At 41.6% G+C, this 24,786-nt stretch overlaps 1 protein-coding gene and 1 long non-coding RNA gene across 2 annotated transcripts in view; one reads left to right on the top strand and one right to left on the bottom strand.

Moving 5' to 3' along the window:
* The window catches only part of LOC306961804 (leucine-rich repeat and immunoglobulin-like domain-containing nogo receptor-interacting protein 1-B), a 196,360-nt gene that overhangs the window by 97,816 nt on the left and 73,758 nt on the right, over positions 1-24,786 (top strand). The gene's annotated exons all lie outside the window — the stretch shown is intronic.
* On the bottom strand, positions 9,057-9,456 carry LOC306962616. The gene is made up of 2 exons (XR_013792835.1): positions 9,212-9,456; positions 9,057-9,149 (listed from the first exon to the last, which is right to left on the bottom strand). It is a non-coding gene; the product is annotated as an uncharacterized lncRNA (long non-coding RNA).

The raw sequence follows: 24,786 nt of genomic DNA, 5'->3' as shown, positions 1-24,786 counted from the left end.
TAGGACTGTAGAAAGTTATGTCCCCTGAAAACCAACATAGTGTCCTCGTGTAGCCTAATGTGCTATTCGGGGGAGATTTACGGGAGACGGTCAGGTAAAGCAGTTGATATGAGGTACTAAAGCCGATCTGCTCCACTGACCGCAGTCCATTCACATCATAAAGCCCCGTAATACGCCGCGCCTTAGAAGTATAATGCTGCTGTAGAAGAGGAGACGCTGCCTTAATGTATTCTTCTCCTGTGTCTCTTCAGAGGCAATGGCACTTTGTTACGTCGGGCTGGAAAGAGAGAAGCAATCTCCATCCATAGTGGTTACAGCTAATAGTCCAAAAACAAGAAGGAAATAGGTGAAAAAAATGACTCCAAAATGACGCGCAAAGCCTGATGTATTTCACTCTTTGAACACTGCAATACCCTATGGGTGCAGAGCAATGGCCTCGGGGTTTGCTCGCAGCACTTATGTTGGGGATTAACTATGTCGACATTTACGTTGCGACATTGACTCTCGTCCCTGATTATTTGTTAAAAAGCAATAGAGATGGACTTTTTTTCGTTCATAAGTGTATATTAGCACTGTGTATCTAATTATACAACTTTATTTTATCAGTTGTGAATAGGTATCGAAAGCAAGACGCCTATTTTTTAATTATCTTTAGAGGCCAACCTTTGACTTAGTAGGAGCGAGTGCACTTCGAGATCTCTACGTTAGACTTTTAAAGGGATATTTCAGGATTTTTGACACAGGGCCTCATTTCCTAGTTATCCAGAGTGTTGTTGATTTCTGGAGCCATGTATTTTTTAAAATTCATGCGGTCGTTATATTTTTAGAGTTTAGTGGTGCTAGGCTAGTGCTAAGCTAGTGCATGTCTATGGTAACTAGTAGCCTGCATTAAAAAACAGTCTGACCCACTCCACAGTGCACCTGAGGCAAATCAATAAGTCCCGTTACGTGAATGAGAGAAATAGAACCTTAATTGGGTCCTGTTATTGTGAAACTCCATAGAAGGAAATATCGATGTTATATTGTGTGAAATAGTGACATTTTCGTTCAAATAAAGTCCCAGAGCCAGTCTTTTGAACGGCTCTTTAAAGAGAACAACTCCCGAATGAACGGCTCTCTTCAAAGAGCCATAAGTCCCATCACTAGTGCCGACCCGCGCCACACAGCGGGAACGGCTGTAGCTACATCTCTTTCTCTCGGGACAGGGACATTGTTTAGCTCACAATGGGGTTGATTACGTTTTTAGTTTGACCTGTGAGAGCCTATAATGCTTAAGGAAGACTTGTCTGCACGATGTAAGCGAGGAAATGAATGTGCGGCTGCCTTCAAAGCACCACGCTCAGTGCTGTTGGAAAAAAACACGTTCAAGAGGATTTGTTCTCTTTTTTTATAAGCAACGCCCTCTAGCAAGTGGCACAGGCACCGCAACAGCTGCACCACTCGGAAAATAACCATCACGCTTAGAGTTTGCGCAAGATCTGACCCATAGTCTTTGATGAAATAAATACACATTATTGTTCTGTTGGGTTATGGTTCTAGTTGACAAATATGGTTCTAGATGACAAATATTTTGTATATTACAGAGAGCCTACAAGCAGGGGCCTTCGAACAGGAGTGGGTGGCTGGTCAGGCTAGTGATAAGAAATCTATAAGAAGGACTTTGGACCACAACTAAAATGTACATTGTTTGCAAACAAGGGCCTCTCCTTATTTCCTCCAATACTTTACTGTCCTGTCTGTTTTTTTTTTGGTGGGGGAAGCAGCTGAAGTTTGTGTGATGGGGGCCAAATCGGCCTCCCCAGCGCTCCCATCTAACCCTTAGAAAGTCCCAAGCAGGTCTCTAGTCTAATCTCATGAAAGCTGTTGGCCCCGGTGTATTTCTTGAGAAAAAAAAAAAAGATCCGCAGCCAAATGTAGTAGGTTCCGCTGACAGATTAACACTGAGATGAAGAGAAGGATGTGGTAGTCAAAACATTGCAAAGCAGGCTCATGGTTAATGTACTTCTTCTCCTCTTAGTACATGCCTTTTGGCCACTCTGTGATGGCCAATGTCTCAGAAAATAACCCCCCGTCCTGCTAGCTTGTTGTTATGACTCAGGGAGGCTTCGGGTCAGTGCTAACAGTATTACGAGGTAGTGCTCGGTCAGATATGAGTCTGCTTCATTCGTGCTGCAATAACCAGTTTAGCCCTCACACAAAAACAATTAATGGATGTAAAATGTGCATTATTCAAGCAATTTGAACGTATTTTCGACATCTTTGCCTTTTATACAGCGCTATTGCCGCACATTGTTTGAGCTAATGCTTTAATCCTAACTAATAAAATCTTGTTTGCTTGTTTTACAGTCGCAGCTGAGAGAAAGTCTTATCCCTTACAAAAAAGTACTTTCATTTCTATTCTGCGTTGATTTCAATTCATTTAAAATTCGAGGTTCACACACATCCATATACACCAGCCTAAAATCAACCAATGAAGCAGAATGCAAACATAATTGTAATTTGCAAATTATTGAGTTCAGAAGTGAGACAAAGCCACTCATAGGAAACAAATGATTGATATATATTGCTGTAGCCAAGCAGACAAATTACCGTATGTTTGTGGAGGGATCGTCAAACAGCATGATTCAGGAACAGATGGGATTCAGTTTTGGAACGATTGACAAAAAACTCACAGACCACAAACGTCAAAAGCGTGGTTCGGTTGCCTTGCGCTGCTGAACGGTAGGTTTGGCACGAGACTCCGGTCAAAGGCGGCAGCTCCACCCCCGTGCTGAGCTACAGGTGTGAGTCAGAGGTGGAAAAGGTGGGTGACTGACATCCCAATATGGCGGAACGGTGGCTGAGTGGTTCGAACACTTGCCTTACAGCTAAAAGATCACAAGTTTGATCCCCAGACAGGGTCTTACTGTGCGGAGTTTGCGTAGGTGGGCGCTCCGGTTTCCCCTACCTTCAAAAACATCATGGTCAGGTTGGCCAACTGTGGCAGCGCGCAGAGATGCAGTGGCTCAGAACCATAGACTGTATATATAAATGGACAGCTTCTGCTCACTCCTCCCCGTTTACCATAATGACTGCGGTCGTGGGGGAATTCATGGCGGATTTACAGACTCCCCCTCCCCAGCTCTGACGAAGCATGTTCCTAAAAAGGGCATAAGGGCGGGATCTTCACTGTAGACTCCGCCCTTGCGTGACGTGTAGCTCGCGCTGCTCCAATGCTAACAGTCCGACCCTCATTAAGTACGAGATTTCTAAAATTCTTCTTACGAAAACCAGCCTGGTTTCTTAAATTGTGACTAAATTGAAACCAGGTGTTAAAGTTGTTTTTAAGGTGTCTAAACTCCAATGCTTTTCAATGGGGCACTAGCGGCGATATGGAGGTACTACAGCAATGGCGGCCTCCAGTGTCGTGGGCATAAAGCAGAGCAGCCAGCGGCCATTGCTCAGAACTAACCCAACACCTGATCTATGCAATTTCATTGAACAATTGCATAATGACAATAAAAGTTCTTCTTCTTCTGATGCTTGGGCGACGCGACATTGGCGCAGTTGGTAGAGCAGGTCGTCTCATGATCGGAAGGTCGTGGGTTTGAATCCCAGCTCCCGCAATTGCACACTGTGGTGTTCTTGGGTAAGACACTTTACCCTACTTGCCTCCAGTGTCTGTGAACATTGGTGTATGACTGAGAGAGTGAATGTGTGACTGGTACCTTACTTTAATATACAGCTCTTCACAACGTAAGTAGAACGCTCCATTGACTTGAACGGGATTTTCCAACGTTCTACCGGTCATTATTTTCTGATAGAGGACCTCTGAAAAAATAATGACCTCTGCCAATGGCAACGGAGTTTGTGCTTGTAATACAGGTCTTTCATGTCACTCCTCACATAGTAGTAGAGGACACTGTCTCTATCCCTGTACTTGCAAGAGAAGTTGGGGGAATCGCTCATGAAGTAAACAGGAGTCCGACTTTCAGCTCACCCGGGGATTCACCACCATTCCTCCTCTCCAGCACCTCTTGCTGCTACAAGCCTAGCCAAACATTGCCAAGCAACGCGCAAACTTTTGGGAACTACTTGCAGCGGAAATCATTAAACCATTCAGCCTTCATAAAAGTGTATGAAGTTTACTTTGTGTGTGTTCAGTTGGCAAATAGCCGTATAATAAGTGGAATAATGTATAGAACGCTGGTCATTATCGGGAAAATAAGTACCGATAAGGTATTTATTTTCCCGACGAGGTACTTATTTTCCCGGAAATGACCAGCGGGAAAATAAGCACCAACAAAGTACTTATTTCCCCGATAATGACCAGCGTTCCACTGTATGCATTATCCCTTACGTAAAGTGCTTTGGGCCCGATAAAGATAGAAAAGCTGAAAAGCTGAGTCCATTTACCATTTAGACATCGCATTTGTCTAACAAAGCAAGAGAAAGCAAGAAGACAGATCTGAAGCGAAACCACCTCAATTCAATCCACCCAGTCCAGCGACTAAAAATCCCTGGAGGACTGAGAGCCAACACAACAATGTTATGGGACTCTTTATTTGCAAGAATCTCATCCAACAAAGAGCAACGCACCACTTGACTGAGAAAGTGAGAGCTCGCATTGTCGGGCGAAAAGATGGTGAGAACAATGTTAATTCTTCTTCAAACTGAGATTATCATATTTTTTGACAATCTTATGAGTTTGTAAGTGTCACAATTAATCTTGTGACCTTCGCGTATCATTTACATTTGTCCTCTCCCAAAATCACGTTGCCCCCGTTAAATTACCTGCCTCGGAATTACCTTTCAAAAATCCGGCGCGGATTTGAGAAATGACGGCATGACTCAACAGCTTTTGAAAGAGTTGAGATGCTCTCTTTGACTTCCGTGTGAAACTTTTCTTGCAAAAAGCGCGTCTCATAAGGGCAGTTACATAAGCTCCAATGAAAACAGATATTTAACTTTATTTGTCCCCATAGAGAAACTGTTTTTGCTGCTTTGCTGCTCTGCATCGGATTCACCACACATTAAACTGCAGAGTGGAGACTTCACAGACAGCGGAGAAACAAGGAGCGATGCTGTCAACACAGGGATTTGGAAACACCAGGAGTTCATAATGTGGATTTATACTTAAGTAAAAACACAGTGTATAAATATCATGACCAAATCCAAAATGCATTAGCTAAAAAGGGAGATTGCCCATAACTGCTCTTAACTTGGTCCTGAGGAGTCTTTCGATTGGAGGAGTATGGGGCGGGTCACTTGAGAGAAGTTTGATAAAGACCACTGTGGGCGTGACCAATGGCTCTTGTGGCAAAACTACTGCCTGTTTATTGCCAACTTAAAGCAGAACTAAGTAACTCATGCCCCCTAAGCGCCACTGCAGGTGCCGTAGCATGTTGTTAATTATCCGCTAAAGTAAATACTACGCTGACAGAAAAGACAAAGGGATAGAGGGACATTGTACATCTAACTACCCAATTTTTTGTTGTTTTGTTAGCTTTGCCATTAGCCTGCTAGCTTCTTCTTCGTAATTCCATTAGTGTGTATTGGTGGCTTCTACCCGGTGTCAGGGAAGTTACAAAGGTGGTTTTCTGGCCAGAGACACCAGGGGGAGATGAAATACCCCCCAATCAACACTTTTATTACTCCCAGAGGGACTACGAAAATGATCTATTAAGGTAAACAAGTTACTTAGTTCTTCTGTAAATGACTGCCCACCTGTTTTGCTGAATAATCCAACTCAACATACATTTTTCATCTGGCGGACTATGACTGACAATCTTTGTGACTTACCATCCCCTCTGATCTGGGGGTCAGGAATGGCAAATGTGATGTGAGTTGTATTTCACTCACACAGATCTTACACATAGTTTTAGAAACTAGAAGGTCTTGGCTTTAAATGAGGCATCGCACGGGCATATAGGAAGAAAACATGCTTGGTTAAATATATAAAATATTATATATAATATATAAATATTGATCGTTGTATTAAAGAGTTTTTTGTAGTTTCTCACACATCTAAGACCCCGGAAGTAGAGCTGTGATGTCGCCACTTAACAGGCGTATTGTCTTCCTCATCCCATCAAAGCATAGCTTCATGTGGAGCTGCTTTCAGTTCAAGTTTATGGAAACACCTCCAAACTGCCCTGTCACGCTCCGTACTGCAACTGTGGAAATTCACTTACAGTTTGCTCAGGTCTTGGTTCAGCACGGGGCCAGTGCTGGTTCATTCCTAGTTGAATCATGGTCCAACCTTAGTTCAGTCCTGGTTCATAACTTGTCATTTTCTGGTTCATTCTCAGTTCAACCCTGGTTCAGCCCCGGCTCCATGCTACTGCTGTCCTTACATTCACAGTGAACATACTAGAGGCATATCGACCCGGATGGTAGCGATTCGCGTGGGGAGCAAAGAGCGGCTCGGTTGGATACGCTCTTTCGCTCTTCCTCTAAGAAAACTGGAGAAAGACAGCTGTACCAGACATATAGGTCAGCGTAGCTGAGTCCCCGGGGGATACAGACGCTTTCTAGTCATAAAAGTGTATTTGGCAGCAGTCTATACGTCCCACATGGATCAATATCTCATTTCAATAGAAGCCTTTATCTCTCTGCTTGTTCAGCCTGTGGGATCAGCCAACACAAGTAAAGCCAAGTGGATTTCTGCAGAGTCAGACGAAAGCAGCGAAGAGGAGATCAAAGAGTTTGCAACCAATATCTTGGCAATAACAAGGAAGGAAACAGACAAAACGAGACACATCTTAAATATCTTCTGCACATATCTACTGCTTGTCTTAGGTCTTAAAATGCATTATCTTTTAATGGATTTTCTTTCTCTTGAGAAACTTATTACGAGATTGTACCGCCAGCGTTGTCCAGTCACATGGTGATTGTTGCACTTGTAATGGGAACCTCGCTTGCCTTGACCTTTTCCAGTAAACCCTGGCTCTGTCAAGTATTTCATTAAACATGCATTATGTTCCTTTTTATGCAGTTGAGATTGATATAAGTGTACATTTGACCTTAAAGCGACGCAGCGGCTGTATGGGTGGTTAGCCTGGCGCCCTTACTTTCCATCCTTGGCTCCCAAACCGCTTTGAAATACGAGTCTATTTATTTTAACATAAACGTCGATGATTGTATTATTCTGGATCAGTAAGTACTATTTCAGCGATTTATTAGAACAGCATTTCCCAACCGGGGTTAAAGAGGTTTGCTATTTAATAAAAAGGAGAAAAGGACTTACAATAAACATTATTTTAAAAGTGAAATGTGTCCATTTGAGGACTCATAATAAATTGTGTTTTTATATGATCACTATCAAAATGATCGGCAATACCCTCTACACTGTAAACTCCTACTCATTGTGCTTACTTGGAATAAATTGTAAACCCGATGCATAGAACTTAATCCCAATGTTAAAGGGGCTAGATGCAAGTTGGCCATTTTATACTCACTACTGCCACATCAGGCCATACATGTAACTGCACCTTCTATATTAAGCTTGTGTATGACGGCATTTCGCACTCGAAGTAATAACTTTTTGAGTGACAGTGCAGGATTTTAGAGGCAGTTGTGGTGAACAGGTCTGAGCTCATTCTACACAATAGGACATGGCTGGAACATGTAGGGGGAGGAAAATATATCATTTTAAAAATTCTAGCTCCGCATAGTACCTTTAAGCAATGATTGCTAGTAACACTAGTATGATTAAGAGAGATTTCACAGTGTTCATTATTTAAGATACACGTTTGGATTACTATACATGTAAGTACAGGCAACTGGGAATTCCTTGTACTAATTACTTTTGTTACCTGTTCTTTTAATCTTAGTAATGTCTGTGTAAGCTCTCAGTCGTACAGGAGTTGTCCATCTTCAATGAAGGTATTCGAGAATACAACTCGAATACCTTCATTGAAAAATCTTAGTAATGGTTACTGGAATATTCCTGTTCCTTTGATGGTTTATTTGTTATTCCCATAAATTAAGTTTTACAAATTTAGTCCAAGATATAAAAGTTGTAAAAAAGCAAAACAAAGTATAGTTATGAAGCCAGTTTATTTAACATTGAACCGAGTAAAACACTTACATTTTTAGGTGCAATTAATGATAGAACATCTTTTTCTCCAGTTATAGTTTACCTCAGTCCAAACAGGTGGATTAGTTTGTGCTGAGTCGATGAAGCTGAGGAGCTGAAGTGTCTCAGAAGGTTCCTCATAGACTCTGTACATGCAGCGGGGACTCACAGCAGGGGGAAGGGGATCTTTGTAAATCACCGTCAAAGCTCACTCCTCAAAGTCTTCATCAGCGTGGTCAGATTTCTGTAAGACATATAAAGAACAAAAATACTTTCGTCGTGAGTCCTTTTGGCAAGACCAAACCAAAACCTACAGGTAAAATGTTGCTTTGTCTCATCCAAACATCTCAGCTCTGACTCTGTCTCACCTCAGTGTGTTCAGCTCCAGTCTTAACCGATCCTTCAACAGCTGCACTCTTCAGTCTGACACTGGACACACATAAAACCATTCACAAATGTTATTCCACATCCACTTTAAGGCCAGTTTGTCTGAATGCAGCGATAAGTGCAGCTTACCTTTGGCCTGGATGCTGAATTGGTCTCACAGTTTTCACAGCAGTTCAGATTTCTGTAAAACAAAAAATACAATTAGTAAGTACACTATGTAAAATGAAATATGCTATTTTGTGAGCATGACGCACCTGATTTAACATTTGAAATGATGAGTATTACAGTAATAGGGCCACAAAGCTAGTATGTAAAAGCTGCACTGTTGGCATTGTACCTTCTTGAAGTGGCGCATCACGCTGGGATTAAAGAGACAAAAACGTGCTGCTGTGCCGTTATACACTGTGCACCTAAGAGCGGACATAAAATGCAAGGCAATCTTTTCTGTCAATCTCCCGGTCTGGACGACTGTATTTAAGTCTATTCTTGAGCCAAAATGTGCTTGACCTTTGCAGGCTCCTATAGCTTCTGTGAAAGCTTTCTGCTGATCTCCACAGCAGGTGCCCCAAATTGAAATGAGCGAAAAAGTTCACTTATTGTAGAAGCTATATCTCACTTGGGGCCCTTACATGGTTCAGAGCATATAAACCACTGTGCGGTCAGCAAGTTAAATAATAAATGTGTTATAAGGTAGAGCAAGAGTCTTGTACTTTTAAAATATAAAAAAAGATTGGAAAATAGCAACAATACAATACAAAACAATACATCAAACTCTTAAAGCAATCACACATATATCCAAAGACACACTCACCTTAAGTAGATTAAAGGTCCTGTTTTCTGCTCGATGATACACTGAGGGCTGTTGAACACTTCTCTTTTGAATTCAAAACAGTTCAGAGCAATCTGATTGGCTAATTCTCCACATGTGACCTATGACCTGAACCAATCCCGGGCAACATAAGCTATAGCTTAGTTTTGTCAGTTACGGTTACTAGACAGTCAGGGTCCCGTTACAGTAGATGACTGCAGGTTAGTGAGAGTTACTAAAACCATGTACTGGGTAAAGAGAAAAGCAAGTAAAGCCAATGTCAAGCCTATATTATTCAATACTGGCAAATCCGAGTAAATGGGACAGAATCACTGAATCTAGAATCTGTCACTGAAATTCTAGTTTCACTTTAGAATTCTTTCTTGTTGGGGGTATTATAAATACAGACGGCATCTCGTCATAGAAGGGGGCGTGGCTTCGCCGAGGGGGAAAATAGAATCTTTAGAGAAGCACAATTTTTCACTCTTTTTAACCATTTTCTGGTGGAATATGAACTTATTTATCACAAATAAATACATATACATACAAATAAAGTCAAGTGTAAATCGGGTCCATATGGATGTTTATTCACAGCACATTGTTCAGTAGAAGTGAAAAAACGGCGGTCGTAGCTAGTGCTAGTTAACCGTTAGCATTAGCCTGATGCCAACATGTTGCATCAAGTTAGCATTCTCCGTTATTTATGTATTTATGGGCTGTTGAACCACTTTGCTCCTCTCCATGTCTTTGTATCTTTATTATGAATATAGAAAGCTATATTCATAATTCAGCATTTGTTAAAGTAGTTTTTGAATAATTAGACAAAGTTTAGATTTTGACCATATATGGGGCGATTCCAGATGCCGTCTGCATTTATGCAAAACTGACTTTTTAGAGCTTCTCTACAACGTAATCTCTACTGTGGTCAATCTCAGTAATCATCATGGGACTTTATTATCATTATCAGGTTTACAGCCAAGTCTGTGGCAGAAACAGCACCTTAGTTTGGACGACATAATGGATGATTTTTGTGTTAAATGATACTGGAGGGAAGCATTTGGTTTTGTTTGAACTGATGTTTGTATAAAAGATATGTCTAAGCTCATTAATCCACTACACTTATTCATTTTAAATATGAAAGTGATTCTTTTTTGCCATATTGTCCAGCCCTTGTTTCACTGTTGTTCCCACACAACAGCTAGATCATCTCAAAGACCCACCACTTCTGATGCAAAAGATAGAAGGGAAGTTCAGAAGAATCGTACTTGTTCAGAACACTATTCAATCGTAGAAGCAGATATGTACAAACACAAGGCCAGAACGGAATAACCCTTGGCCCTTGTTGTTGCTACCTGCATTACACAAACCTCACTGTTGTTGTCCGTAGAATTCGATCTAAGGTCTTCGATTGCTTTTTTCCAACATCATTACACGGACCCTGTACCGCTTAACGATTGCAGCAAAGGTATATCTTACACATCAGAAATCGCAATAAACATGTAAATGGCAGTAGCGCGTCGGGGGGGAAGCTGTGCACTTCTCCATGGAGACCCGCCAAAAATCGATACCCCATTTCAATAGAAGCCTGCCCGTCTGCGGAGTGTGAGTGAGCGCGGAGACTCGGACAGACGCTTTAGGGGCCTTTTCTTCAGAAGCAGAACAGACAGACTGATAATGGTGGTGTTTTCAGTTCCGTTAAGCACAGTTTAGTGCCGTGCTAAGAGGAGAGGCTGCTGATGAACTCTGCTTTGTCCTGGGGCTTCATTGAGGGCGCTAATGCACTCTCTGCGTCAGTCGGACAATCTATTCCGCGCACGGACTGTCATGGCTTTATGAGGTGGGCTTATTGTATGTGTCGAAGAACAGTGCCGGGGAGAGGTGCTTTAATGTACTTTGTGATTTTACAGGGGCTTATTTTGTGGGAAAGAACTTCAGCCGACAGCGGTGTTTTTTTTTTTAACGGAGCATGTATCAGTAATCCCTCGTGTTCAGTCCGTCTTCCTTTTCTGTTTACGTCATTTGGAGGAATCGGTGGAAAGTTCTGAATCTGTCCATGGTAAAACTCTCTTCTCTAAATGTGTCGTGACCAAGTTCATCAATGGGTTTCTTCTTCCCTGATGGCACGGACATATTCCAAGAGGACAATGCCAGGATTCGTTGGGCTCACATTGTTAGAGAGTGTTCCAGGGAGCATGACGCATCATTTTCACACGTGGATTGGCCGCCTTAATCCCATTGAAAATCTTTGGGATGTGCTAGATAACACTTTGATTGTGGTGAAAATGAACGCAACACTGGATCTTTTGACAATGCACAAGCTCATTGAAACAATGACAGTGACTGTGCTGTAATCAAACCAAAGAGATTGAATTTGGGTGAATCTTAAATGTAATCCTTTTGTAATTACGTCTATATTATTTAGATGGATAAAATCTGTTATAAGTTAAAGTGGAGATTTTGAGCTAGGTTCCTCCTCATCTTAGTTTTCATGTCTCAGTATAAAAGTGACAAAACTTACCCCGTACAATGCTTGTTTTATGATGTTTTGCTATCACCCAAATTATGGTATTTTTTCCTTGTGCGAGACACCCGGTACGGAATGAGCAAAGAATTGTGCCGCGAAAACTCACTCATTACAAAAACTTGGAGCTGTTTGTCTGAAAATTAGGATTTTGTTCCACTCATGCAACAACAAAGCAGCGATAGCAGCTTCTACGGACTCCAAACTTTCCAGTTTTAGACAAGAAGATTGTTGAATATCTTATTCCCAGACTCATTTTTTCAGCTTTGAACCCCCCAAAAAAGGCAAATTTGAGTTTGTACAGATTTTCTCACTCATGATTAGCTTATTCAAAAACCAAATGAGATCCAAAATCCCCATGAAAAAATCTTTGTTACCAGTATGTCATGAAATAAAACCAGAAATAGAAATCTGTCTCTATCCATTATTTAAATTTGCTGAAAATATAGGCGATTTTGGCCATTTTTATGCACAAAATGCCTTATTTTTACATGAAAACATAAAATGACAGAAAGCTTGCAATGCATTTTTTCCCTCAAACAAGCAATGTTCAGCAAAAGTTTCAAATCAATTTCTCTAAATCAATTTTTTTTTCTATTCACCTGCAGTGTCTCGGCTTAAGTGAAGCAGCATTTTATTGAAGAAAAGTTATGAAGAAAAAAACTTACTTACAGTAAGGAAGTGAAACAATAAACATTACATACAATAGATACAGACGGCATCTCTGGAATCGCCCATATATGGTCATGTTTGAAAACAGTTAAGGGGGAAAACAATTTTGAAGAAATCTTAACTTTCTCTAATTTTTCAAAAACTACTTTAACAAATTGCTGAATTATGAATATAGTTTTCTACTAAATAAAGATACAAAGACATGGGGAGGAGCAAAGTGGTTCAACAGCCCATAAATACATAAAAAAACGGAGAATGCTAACATGATGCTACATGTTAACATCGGGCTAATGCTAACGGTTAGCTAGCGCTAGCTACAACTGCCGTTTTTTCACTTCTACAGAACAATCTGCTGTGAGAAAATATCCATATGGGCCCGATTTACGCTTGACTTTATTTGTATGTGATAAATAAGTTCATATTCCACCAGAAAATGGCTAAAAAGAGTGGAAAATTGAGTTTCCCAAATGATTATATTTTCCCCCTTGGCGAGGCCACGCCCCCTTCTATGACGAGATGCCGTCTGTATCTATGTCAAACTAACAAACTTGGGGATTTTTTTAGTAATATTGTAGCTAGGCCAAACCCAGCTGAAGAATTAACCTATTGCACATGTCGTGGATTCATGTGTACAACCTATTGGAAGGAAACTCACTCAAGAACACCAAACACTCCATGCTGGAAAACAAACACACGTAGCTCTGTTCGAACATTGTACCGCAAGTCTGCTCTTTCACCAGTCATGCATATCGGCTGTGCGGAATCGGCAGCATCTGCATTTATTGTTGACCCGTACTTGTGGTCCTCCCCAAGGGCAGCTGTAGCTCGCTTACCACTACCAGGTATGGATTCAAAGAACAATTATCCCTTAAGAAGCACTTTGGGGGACTTGTGTCATAAGTCATTCCCCGTCCCTTGAGTAGAAATGAACAGAAAGCTGCTGGGGAGAGTATGGAGATCCCTCTATTATAGTAAAGTTGTGGTCAGTGCTATTTCTCTTTCATGACCATTTAAATTGCTATTTCAATTCGGTTGTTCTGCTCTCCTTTTTTCCTGTTCTGCAGCCCTGTGAGGCAACTCCTGCTGTTTTGGTTCTAACTAGTCCCTCTTTGTTCCTGCCATGTCCTATGGATCTTCAACTATAGCTCTACACACGATCTACGCAAGGATCTCCCTAGTATTTAAGCACAGATCCAGCCCATACGTCCGAATAAAGGACTATTATTTGTGCCAGTGGACAATGGTGATTGCAGGTTAGCCCCGTTTGCTTGTTACAATCGCCTACAGCTCATTGTTGATGAAAAGTCCGCATTAAACCACAAATGCATCAAGCCCGACTCAGTGTGTGATCATCTCAAAGGCTGCTTTATATAGTTACCGGCTGTATTGACGTTATTATTGCATGAAACTCGTTTTCACCGGATCTATGCGCTGCTATGGAGCTAGTTAGCCCCGGGCGAACGGTTAGCAGCTCGGCTATGGACTTATTTGTGGACATGGCTGATGTTCCCACATTGAAAACACAGACTCGATAAAGTTGTACTGGGCAGAGAGATAATAAGAGGCTGTCAGTGCTTATGAAATGGCTGCTTTTTACTAGTCTCCCAGGGACAGCTCACAGACACCGGGGGCAGCGGTTAGCTATCCTGTCCGGCCTTCGAGGCTCCGAGCTGGGCGGGAGACCGTACAGCGGGGCAGTGCGTGGCTGAGTGTCCGCTGAAGGCAGGAGGGGAGGCGGGAGGTACGAGCCACAAATGTAGGGAGTTGGAACAGTCGAACAGTCGAAGTCCATACATTTTATCCATTATCTCCCGCGGGAGGTGACCAGGAGGAATCCGGAACAGATGCCCTAGCCACCTCAGCTGCTCCTTTCGATGTGAAGGAGCAGCGACTCTACTCCGAGCTCCTCTCGGGTAACTGAGCTCCTCACCCGATCTCAAAGGGTGCGCCCAGCCACCCTGCGAAGGAAACTCATTTCGGCCGCTTGTATTCGCGATCTTGTCCTTTCGGTCATTACCCAAATCTCATAACCATAGGTGAGAGTGGGAACATAGATCAATCGGTAAATCGAGAGCTTTGCCCCCGACTCAGCTCCCTCTTCACCACGACAGACCGATACAGCGACCGCAGTCGAAGTTTGCATCATAAAATATCAGCTACAGAGTTGTATTCCTCTCTTAGCAAAAGATGAAGCAAGGAGAGCAAGCGAAAACTGCAAACTTGCGAAGACTATTGTTACCCATAATGCACCGCAAAATTCAGTCGCTCCCCCGCCCATCGGATGAAATTTTGGGAGAGCAGAACGCCCAAATTGATCAACCAGGGAGCCACTGCGCCTCTCGAATTGGTGTCTCTTCCAAAAGATCGCAATTTTTACTCCTAGCCTTGGAAAACACAGCTCCTGCGGGTGACAGTTTTCGAGTTAGCTGTTGCCGTCTCACGCGCTGCTCAGTTGGCACTGTGAGTCACACTCCGGAAGAGGCCCTCGGAGGCGACAGTACTTGGCCATGGCACACTGGCAGAATTCAGACGCTCTCCTCAAGCCAAACACCCGCTAAGTCCTGACCCACAAACACTATTTTTAATCACCTTCGGTAAAAAAAGAAAAGAAAAGCAAAGCAGAAAAAAGTGTAATAAGTACTTCCCTGCACTGGTTGCCAGTAGTTTCAATAATGTGGCGCCGACGCTGCTGTTCTGCTTCTCTCCTCCTCCTTCTCAAAGGCATCTATGTTTAGCTGACCGGAGCAGTGTAATTATAACAAAGCGGTTGCGTGTTTGGTCGGGCTGCAGAGTGAATTTAAATTTTAATTGTCGCAATTAGCAAATCGCAAAGACTGCAGTTATTTAGGGAATACAATGTCCTCAGAAAACAAAACAAAAATGTCTCTATAGGGATTGATCATGTATAAAACCTGCTGACCGATCCCTCATCAGAGACATTTGCATTTTTGCTCCATTAGCTGTGTCTTCTTCTACTGTTAAAGTGCATATGACACATTAGATAAAAATTTTGCTAAAACATAGTTAACACAATGAAATTTAAGATTTTGCTGACGGTTTAGTTTTGTTTAGTTTGACCATTTTAGTGATGTTTATTGTTTCACGTCCTTATTGGACAGCGACAGGAAGTGACATAGATAGAGGCAAACAATGTTAAACGGTTGCCATGCCAACCATCTTACGCTAATGGGATTTATACAGACTGCATCTCTGGAATCGCCCATATATGGTCATGTTTGAAGCTGTTGAGGGGGAGAAAACAAAGAGGAGAAAAATCTACACTTTCTATAATTTATCCAAAACTACTTTAAAGAGACTTTAAAGAGGTTAAAAATGTTACAATGAAGTATTTTCCTCCCCCTACATGTTTTAGCCATGTCCTAATGTGTAGAATGAGCTCAGACCTGTTCACCACAACTGCCTCTAAAATCCTGCACTGTCTCTCAGAAAGGCGTTAATTTAGGTTCGAAGTGCCGTCATGCACGAGCTTAATATAGAAACTGCACTTACGTGTCAGACCTGAGGTGGCAGTAGTGAGTATAAAATGACAAACTTGCATCTAGTTCCTTTAACAAATGCTGCATTATGAATAGTTTTCTACCCAATAAAGATACAAAGACATGGAGAGGAGCAAAGTGGTTCAACAGCCCATAACTACATAAATAACGGAGAACATGCTACACGCTAATGCTAGCTACGACAGCCGTTTTTTGCTTCTACTGAACAATCAGCTGTGACATAACATCCATATGGGCCTGATTTAGACTTGACTTTATTTGTATGTGATAAATAGGTTTATATTTTGCCAGAAAACGGCTAAAAAGAGTGAAAAAATGTGTTTCTCAAAAGATACATCCTTCCCCTCGGCGAGGCATTTTTGAGTGACAGTGCAGGATTTTAGAGGCAGTTGTGGTGAACAGGTCTGGGCTCATTCTACACATTAGGACATTGTTGAAACATGTAGGGGGAGGAAGATACATCATTTTAACAGTTTTAAACTCTGTATAATCCCTTTTTGTGATGATGTCATCACTTTATAAACGGGTCCAACAGAACTTTAGTCCTATTCACCATAATGGGATTTTGCTGATTTTAACCTGCTATAGAGACGACTACAAGTAATATCACATTTACTCTGGGTTTTCTTCTTAAATATATATAAAATATCTTCTTTTTTCCTGGAGAAATTCTGAGCTATTATTCTAATTAAGTGGCCTTTCATCTTCTAGTTTGCTGCTTCACTGAAATAAAATGATAATTATTACCTACAACAGATGTTATCCATCTAAATAAGTCATATTTACAAAAGCATTAAAACCCGTCATGTACTTTTAAAGCACTCAGGTCTGTCTTTCATGGATTTTCTTGCCTGACACGGTTGATCAGTGGAGGCGAACATGCTCGCTGATTGGCTCTTTCAATCAGGCTTGGTACATTTTTCTCATTGACTGTAAAAAGTCCAATTGCAGTCCTACACACCCTGTTTCCCTCCCTCTTAACACTTGAGCGAGAGTCCGTGTCCCTCCCCTCTCCTCCTCCCTCGAGATACGCCCTGTGGGATGGGGAGGGTGATTGTGCAGAGCAGAGAGAGACGACGGTAGAACAACAATCGCAGTCAGATCACGGCAGCGGGAGCAGCTTTCGTGCTTCATACGTTTTTGACCGCTATTTGATGACAATCGGCCTCATATTCACAGAAAAAGATCAAAAGTTTGAACAAAGCTTGAGTTGTGAAGCGCCACAAGAAAAATATGCAAAGTCATTGTCTTTCCTTTCACAGATGGAGGAAATGTTGTAGTTGCAACATTAAACAGAAGTGCTGTCCACGCAGTCCAGTTAGGCTGCGGACACGACCAAGAGCTGCAGGCCGGGTTTGAAGCAGAGAAGCGGACTGAGATGTTAGTTTACTCTTTAAATATGAATCGATTTCAATCTTGGTGAGAATAGTTACTGGGGGGCAGTGAACAGCTGAAAATATTGTATCTAAAATTCACCAGAAGACACGGAATTGCACATACACCAGACCCCGAGGTTTATCCGCCCACATTTTATTATAACATATTAGGACCTTTTTCGGGCACAAAGTTGTCGTTTATCATCATTAAATATAATTATGTGAGTATAAGTAACTAAGTGGGTCAGTGCTTTTGACCTTTTGCCGAGCGCCGCCCCCCTTAGTTACTGTTGCTACGACGGACAAACAAATGGTGAAACACGACCAACGCAGCAGATCACCATGATGGGAAGAGGTTTACCCCTGCGTGTCAGTGACCTTTTCTGGAGCAAGACCTCCGCGATTTCCTCCAGATCGAGGCAAAAGGGGTTACAGTCAGTCTATTAAACTAACCAACGAAAGATAAAGGACAACCATAAAGCAAACAAACAGACAGGTCTCCAGCAATGTCAGAGAAATCTTGTGATCTCTTCTCTTCCTTGTGGACCAGTCGTGCTAAACTTTCTATAATTCCTCCAAAACTACTTTAAAGGGACAATACAGAGTTTAAACATGTTAAAATGATGTATTTTCCTCTCCCTACATGTTCCAGCCATGTCCTAATGTGTAGAATGAGCCCAGACCTGTTCATCACAACTGCCTCTAAAATCCTGCGCTTAAAAAGTTGTTAATTCGGGTCCGTGCCGTCATGCACAAGCTTAATATAGAAGCTGCAGTTACGTGTCAGACCAGAGGTGGCAGTAGTGAGTATGAAATGACCAACTTGCATCTAGTCCCTTTAACAAATGCTGCATTATGAATATAGTTTTCTACTAAATAAAGTTAGCTAACGCTAGCTAAACCTACAGGTGCCACAATCAGCTACAGTCGGTTATCGGGACCGAGACACAATACTTTTATCATGAAGAGAGACAAAAATAACGTGAGACTGTAGGCTTGTAAAACGTCACCACTACAGTTACAGTTACAGCTCCAGTGCCAGTTTGTGTAACGTTACATGATTGTCAGTAGCTAGACGTTAGCATGCTATGGTGTTAGCCTAGCGGCTGGGGTATGCTTGTTTATTTGGAGACATTTATCTGTGCGTAGGCCGTCCACATTGTAGGCAGTGCTCAGGTCGTGTTTTCGCTTTAGGATGGAAAATAACTGGACTCCTCCAGTCACACTCTTGTGGTACCTAGTGTTTGTTTTCTTTTTAAAAGAGCTGGGACTCTGCAGTAAAAAAAAATCCACTGAACCTCACAAAAACACAGCAAATATGCACTAAAGTATCCAGTAAAACAATGTGGAACACAAAAACGACAAATGCAGTAATGTGATGCTTCAGGACAGATTTGTTACATTATAGAAACAGTTTCTGAATGTTATACTGTGTTTACTGTGTAGATCTTGTGGCAAAATAAATTGACTTTACTACAAGGAAATCAATTTATTACAATTACTGTGAGGGTTCAGTAATCAAAGGAAGTTTATATTTTTCTTCTCACAGAAAGTCAAAGTGCTTTACAGAATAGAGAGTATCAAAGGCAGCTACATAAAATTATATGAACCTATAAAATATCAATAGACTTAGTTAAATTAAGATAAGATAAGATAAGATAAGATAAGATAAGATAAGATAAGATGGTACTTTATTGATCTCACAGATGGAGAAATTGCATGAGTGCAATTCAATGGGAGAGGCGTATATCTATCGAACGATGGGCCTTTCACAGTCAAGTAGGATTTTGAGCCGCTTTGCCTTCAACAATAAGCTTTTCTTGGAGGAAATCCCCCTTAAACCTGGACAAACATTCTGTTAGTTCACAGCCGTCGTACCTGCGGTCAGCATATTAACATCCCGCCGGTTCAGATGAAGCTGTTTGCTGTTGGCATGTAGCGCGCGTCGCCTCCACAGTGCGCTCGCTGCATACCCAAGCAGGACTCTCAGATGTGAGGCCTGGGTTGTTTGGGTTGGGGGCGGATTCCTCTTCCCTCTGAATTTTAAACCCTCGCTGCTCGGCCGTTTTTTTGTTTTGAAGTTTGGCTGAGAGGAAATAACTGTAAACGCACACAAGCAATTCTATATTTTCAAAGAAATGAAATAGTCCGCGGCCTCCTACAGCGAGTACGAGACTGATTTGCATCTTAGCTTTGCCATTTCCCGGGAGATGTTATTTAATTTAGTTTGTGTTTGTATTCCTACAGAGATGGAGTAGACGGAAGCAAAGGGAGAGTACATTTTAATGAATATAATCAATTACACCTCCTTGGAACAGGAAGGTTGGTAGTAAAAGGTGGATAATGTATTGTCTCCATGGTAAAATCTGGATTGCTTTTTCTTGCAAACTTGTAATATCAGAAAACCAGTCAGTATAGATACAGGCGGCATCTCGTCATAGAAGGGGGCGTGGCTTCGCCGAGGGGGAAAATGAATCTTTAGAGAAACACAATTTTTCACTCTTTTTAGCCATTTTCTGGTGGAATATGAACTTATTTATCACATATAAATAAAGTCAAGTGTAAATCGGGTTCATATGGATATTTTCTCACAGCAGATTGTTCAGTGGAAGTGAAAAAACGGCAGTTGTAGCTCGCGCTAGCTAACCATTAGCATTAGCCCGATGCTAACATGTAGCATCAAGTTAGCATTCTCCGTTATTTATGTATTTATGGGCTGTTGAACCACTTCGCTCCTCCCCATGTATTTGTATCTTTATTTAGTAGGAAACTATTATAATTCAGCATTTGCCAAAGTAGTTTTTGAATAATTAAAGAAAGTTTAGATTTTTCTCCAAATTGTTTTCCCCCTTAACTGTTTTCAAACATGACCATATATGGGCGATTCCAGAGACGCCGTCTGTATCTATCTGGTATGACCACCATTTGTCTCACACTTTCCAGCACATCTCCTTCATAGAGTTGATGAAGTTGTTGATAAGGACGAACACAGGTGCATTTTATTCATGACCTTTTGAATGACATGTCCCCCATTGTACATGTTTGGGATGTGCTGCAAATGGTGGTCACACCAGATACTGTCCGGTTTTCTGACACCCCCAATAAAGCATGTCTGAACATTTCAGAGTGTCCTTTTATTGTAGACAGCCTCAGGCACCTGTGCAACGTTAAAGTGCATCTTGGAAAGACAAAGCTGTGAGAGGGGATGGATCTCGCTCACTGACACGGAGGGTGGCAGTGGGGCAGTTGGTAGAGCGGGTCGTCTCATGATCCAAGGTCAGGGGTTCGAATTCCAGCTCCTATCATGCCTCCAGTGTCTGCGTACATTGGTGTATGAATGAGAGTGTAAATGGGTGACTGGTTCCTTACTTTAAAGCTTTGGGCCTAATGAAGGTATGGTCTCAATCTGTAAGTTGAGACCATTTTCAGATTTAGACTTATTTAAAGTGATAGTCTGTAAGTTTAAATGTTTTACAAATGTAATAGATTGTGTTTATTTGACCGACTGGGTCTGACATTTAACATAACGTAAGTAATATAATGTTGTTGTTTTTTTCCTATATTCGTTCCCTTTGTTGATTTCAAAAACTAATCAGAATCTCCGGGATACCACTTTGACCAATGAGATGACCTTATCCCATGAATCAGCCTGTCAGGACAAATCTCCTTTTTAAAATACTCTGCTCTGCTCATTTTGCAAACTAGGTGCGGCTTTCGGGTTCAAGAGGGGAGGGATTTGATTGTTTACTTTCAAATCACTCCCAGCTACCACTTTAATGAATATACATGGGTCTCATGCATATAAACGAGCCACACGAGATTGTAGCCTGGGGCACTCTCATTCATCCTGGCCTATTGTAGATGTTTTTAGTGGTAAAGGAAACCTACGCAGACACGGAGAGAACATGTAAACTTCACACAGAAAGGCCCCCGTCCAGGTGGGGATCGAACCCGGACCTTCTATCTGTGAAGCATGAGCACTAACCACTACCGTGCTGCCCATTTGTGAACAATATATGAGAGAAATGGGTCCAAGGTGTTTGCATTTATAATATTTATTATAATCTTATCTAAACAAGGTCATCTGCTTCATGTTTTTCTCCATATGGACAAAGCGCCTGTTCCTTTAGCTGTGAATCTAAATGATATGAGGCTCTTCCAAACTGTCAGAGGAATTTTGGATGATTTTAGTCTCTTCTTTTCAGTTTTATTTGGTCATATTTTTGTCGACAAACATATCTGAACATTTTAGCTCTAGGCTCATGGACAAGTTTTAATTTTGTTTTGGTCTAATTTATTCGCAAAAACATTTCTCCATGATTTTAGTCAATCAAGATAATCTTTAAATGCACTTGCGGATGGCTTGGAGAAATATTACCTGCTTATCATTATCATTCCTTTAAATGATCAGCTTGCCTGTGTGGATGTGGAATCCTCATTACGAGGCCAGTGGTGTTCTTCATGCAGAATATCTTTGCTGATAGGCTTTCTTTGTAACCATGGCTGCTTCAGAGTGAGACTGATTGAGTAAACAATGCGGTGTCAAAGGCCTTGGGTGCTGTGTACGTCTATGTAATGCCGGAATGAGGTCTTCTCCGCTTGTTTCGCAAGTTCACAGGTTTCGGAAATCAGTCCCACTGCGCAGCATTTATTTTATGTTATAGCCAAGTGTCTTTGATACAGCTGCATTTGTCACATTTGTCACAGATGAACGATAAAAGCAAGAGCAAACTACCAGCTATAAAGTCCAACATTTCACCTAATGGATAGAAGAAAGTGAACACATTTCATTATTATGGTTGTTAGGCTTTGTTCCAATTCAGAAAACGTCTTTGTCTGTCTCTCGCTGATCATTAAGAGTGCGCTGTTATTGTTCATCTATCAGGGTTCACAACCTGTTTCCCTTGTGACATAGCAACATATAACCTACTCATTTTGTGATATATTTGGGCCTCCCCTGCTTCTGATATGACCGTACAGGCTGGATGTAGGCATGTCGAAGAGTTGCATATTCAATCCGGCGTATTCCCTCTGTAATATACTGCACTCGCCCTGGTCTGTATGCATGACAGGCGGCAGTAGCTGGAGAAAGCCCCGGGGGGAGTGCAGAGGACAGGCAGCCTCCACACATAGAATGGTACCGCTGTTTCAGGGTCACCCCACTCTCCCCTCTCGCTGTGAGGCAGGAGCAGGAACCAGGCTCAGGCAATAACGCTGACACAGGCACAGCTGCATCAACAGTGTATTCAACAGAAACGCGTAACATATATGCATTTCAAGGCATTCGTGTGGAATTTGTAACCAGGATGTCACATACAAGCTACAAGGGGTTTTGAAATATCCTGGCTTTATCTGTGTCCATGTAAACATTGTATCCTGATGTTAGTATCCGGGATAAGTCAGTATACATGCCTCTCAATCTTCTGTTGTTATGGCGGCCATTTTGCACACCAAAGCAGAATTATGCAGTACTACAACATGAAACGATATCCCTACTCAGGATATAAAAGTGATTGACAGTGGCATTTTTATGTAATCGTAATCATTGTTCAAGAAGAAAACAGTAAAAACATTTATGCGATGAAACCAGTGAGTCGGTGTTTAAGCGAATCAAGACGTTAGCATGCTACTGGTTAGCATTTAGCTTCAACAGCACAGCTCCAACCTCTCCAAGAGAAAGCCCTGAACCACACGCCAAACAGCTAGCCTTGGATACAACATGTGACAGAGGTCAGATTCATAGATGTGAGCCACACATGTGTTTATCGTGTTGAAGCCATTGACAGTTATCTGACAGTTGCTAACCGGTAGCATGCTAACATCTTGAGCAGCTTAAACACCGACTCAGACTGAGACTCTGTTGACATGACAAACTGTAAAACTCACCGAGAAAGGTTTTCTGTTTTCTCTTTGATGTGTTCCTTTAGTCTTCAGACTTCAGAGTACTGCATAATTCTACTTCGGTATTCAAAATGGTCACCGGATCTATGTGTGATGTCACTGGAAACTAATGTATACTCTGAAAGTATCCAGTTTACCACACCGTGTAAGAGCAGTATCCTCATTTCCGACTGCTGCTGATGGACTGAGCATGTGCCAATTTGAGAGATGGAGAAACAGAAACTTTCCCACAGCGACTGCAGCTCGTGTCTGGACTATTAAAACTTTGTATCGTGTGAAAAAAAGCAAAACGTTGCAGTAGGGCACCTTACAAAACAACCACGCTCCATGATAGATCCAGTGACTGTCAACACTGCTCTCAGACTAAACGAAAGCTGTGACAGTGCACTACAGTCAGGGCTTTCTTGGGCCAGTTCTTCTCTCTGAGTTAAGAGAAATGTGTTTAAAAACTGTGTGTTTGCAACTTTGGTAAAGTTTTTAGCTCCTCACAGTGTTTTTGCCTGTCCAGCCGTCCACTCCTGCTTTTGTTTTGGAACTTTGCTCAAAGCCAAATCATTTAGAAAAGTGTTATATCGATCCAATCACAGAGCACGTTGTCATGACAAGAAGACCACATAAACCACTAGTGAAATATTTTCTTAAATGTACTTAATGTACCTGCGGAGATGTTGACGCTTCGTTGCCTATAAGAGGATTTTCTTCTTGTTTCCATCTATCTCAGGTTTTAGTGTCCCGTTCCAAATGTACATTGATTGAATCAGCCATTGATTTCTCCTACCTTTGAAATTGGAACCGAGTTGCTCACGACTCTATATATCAGGGATCTCCAACCAGTAGCTCGGGAGGCCTTTCTAGGTCACTCGCCAAAGACTTTCTACAACGCTATGTGCTTGATAACTCAAATTTTAAATGCTGAACAATCTGTGAATAGTGAATAGTACTTAACTTAAGTAATTTTCTTTAAAATGCCATATTGGCAACTATTTCTCCCAAGTGAACTCCCCCAAAGTCGTATTTTACACATGTTTTTGAAGCAAAAGTAGCTCTCTGACGATCTTGTTATGTAAAGCTCGCCTGGTATAAAATGATGTAAATAAATACATCATGCATAGTTCCGTCGGGTATTTTGAATACCGAAGTAGAAATATGCAGTAGTACAACATGTAGCAATATGTCTACTCAGGATGAAAATGAAAGACAACTGATTGACTTGTAATCATTGCTCAAGAGATAACAGTTAAAAACACGGACCCCTGAGACGTTTATGTGATACAACCAGCAAATGTGGCACAGACGCAGCAGCTCTGTCTGTCGAGCTACAGCAGGATTGACTAAAGATCTGCTTCACTCCTCAGACTAAATGAACACATCAAATAGGAAAACAGACCATTTACAGATTTAGACTTATTTAAAGTGATAGTCTGTAAGTTTAAAGTTTCCTTTTGGCAATTTCTTTGGCAACAGAGTCTCAGTCTGAGTCAATGTTTAAGTTGCTCAAGACGTTAGCATGCTACCGGTTAGCAACTGTCATCAATCAACTGTCA

Source organism: Gobius niger, assembly GCF_951799975.1.
Source record: "Gobius niger genome assembly, chromosome: 4".
Classification (NCBI taxonomy): domain Eukaryota; kingdom Metazoa; phylum Chordata; class Actinopteri; order Gobiiformes; family Gobiidae; genus Gobius; species Gobius niger.
Note: the sequence above shows the minus strand (reverse complement) of the source record. Positions and strands in the feature narration are given on the sequence as shown.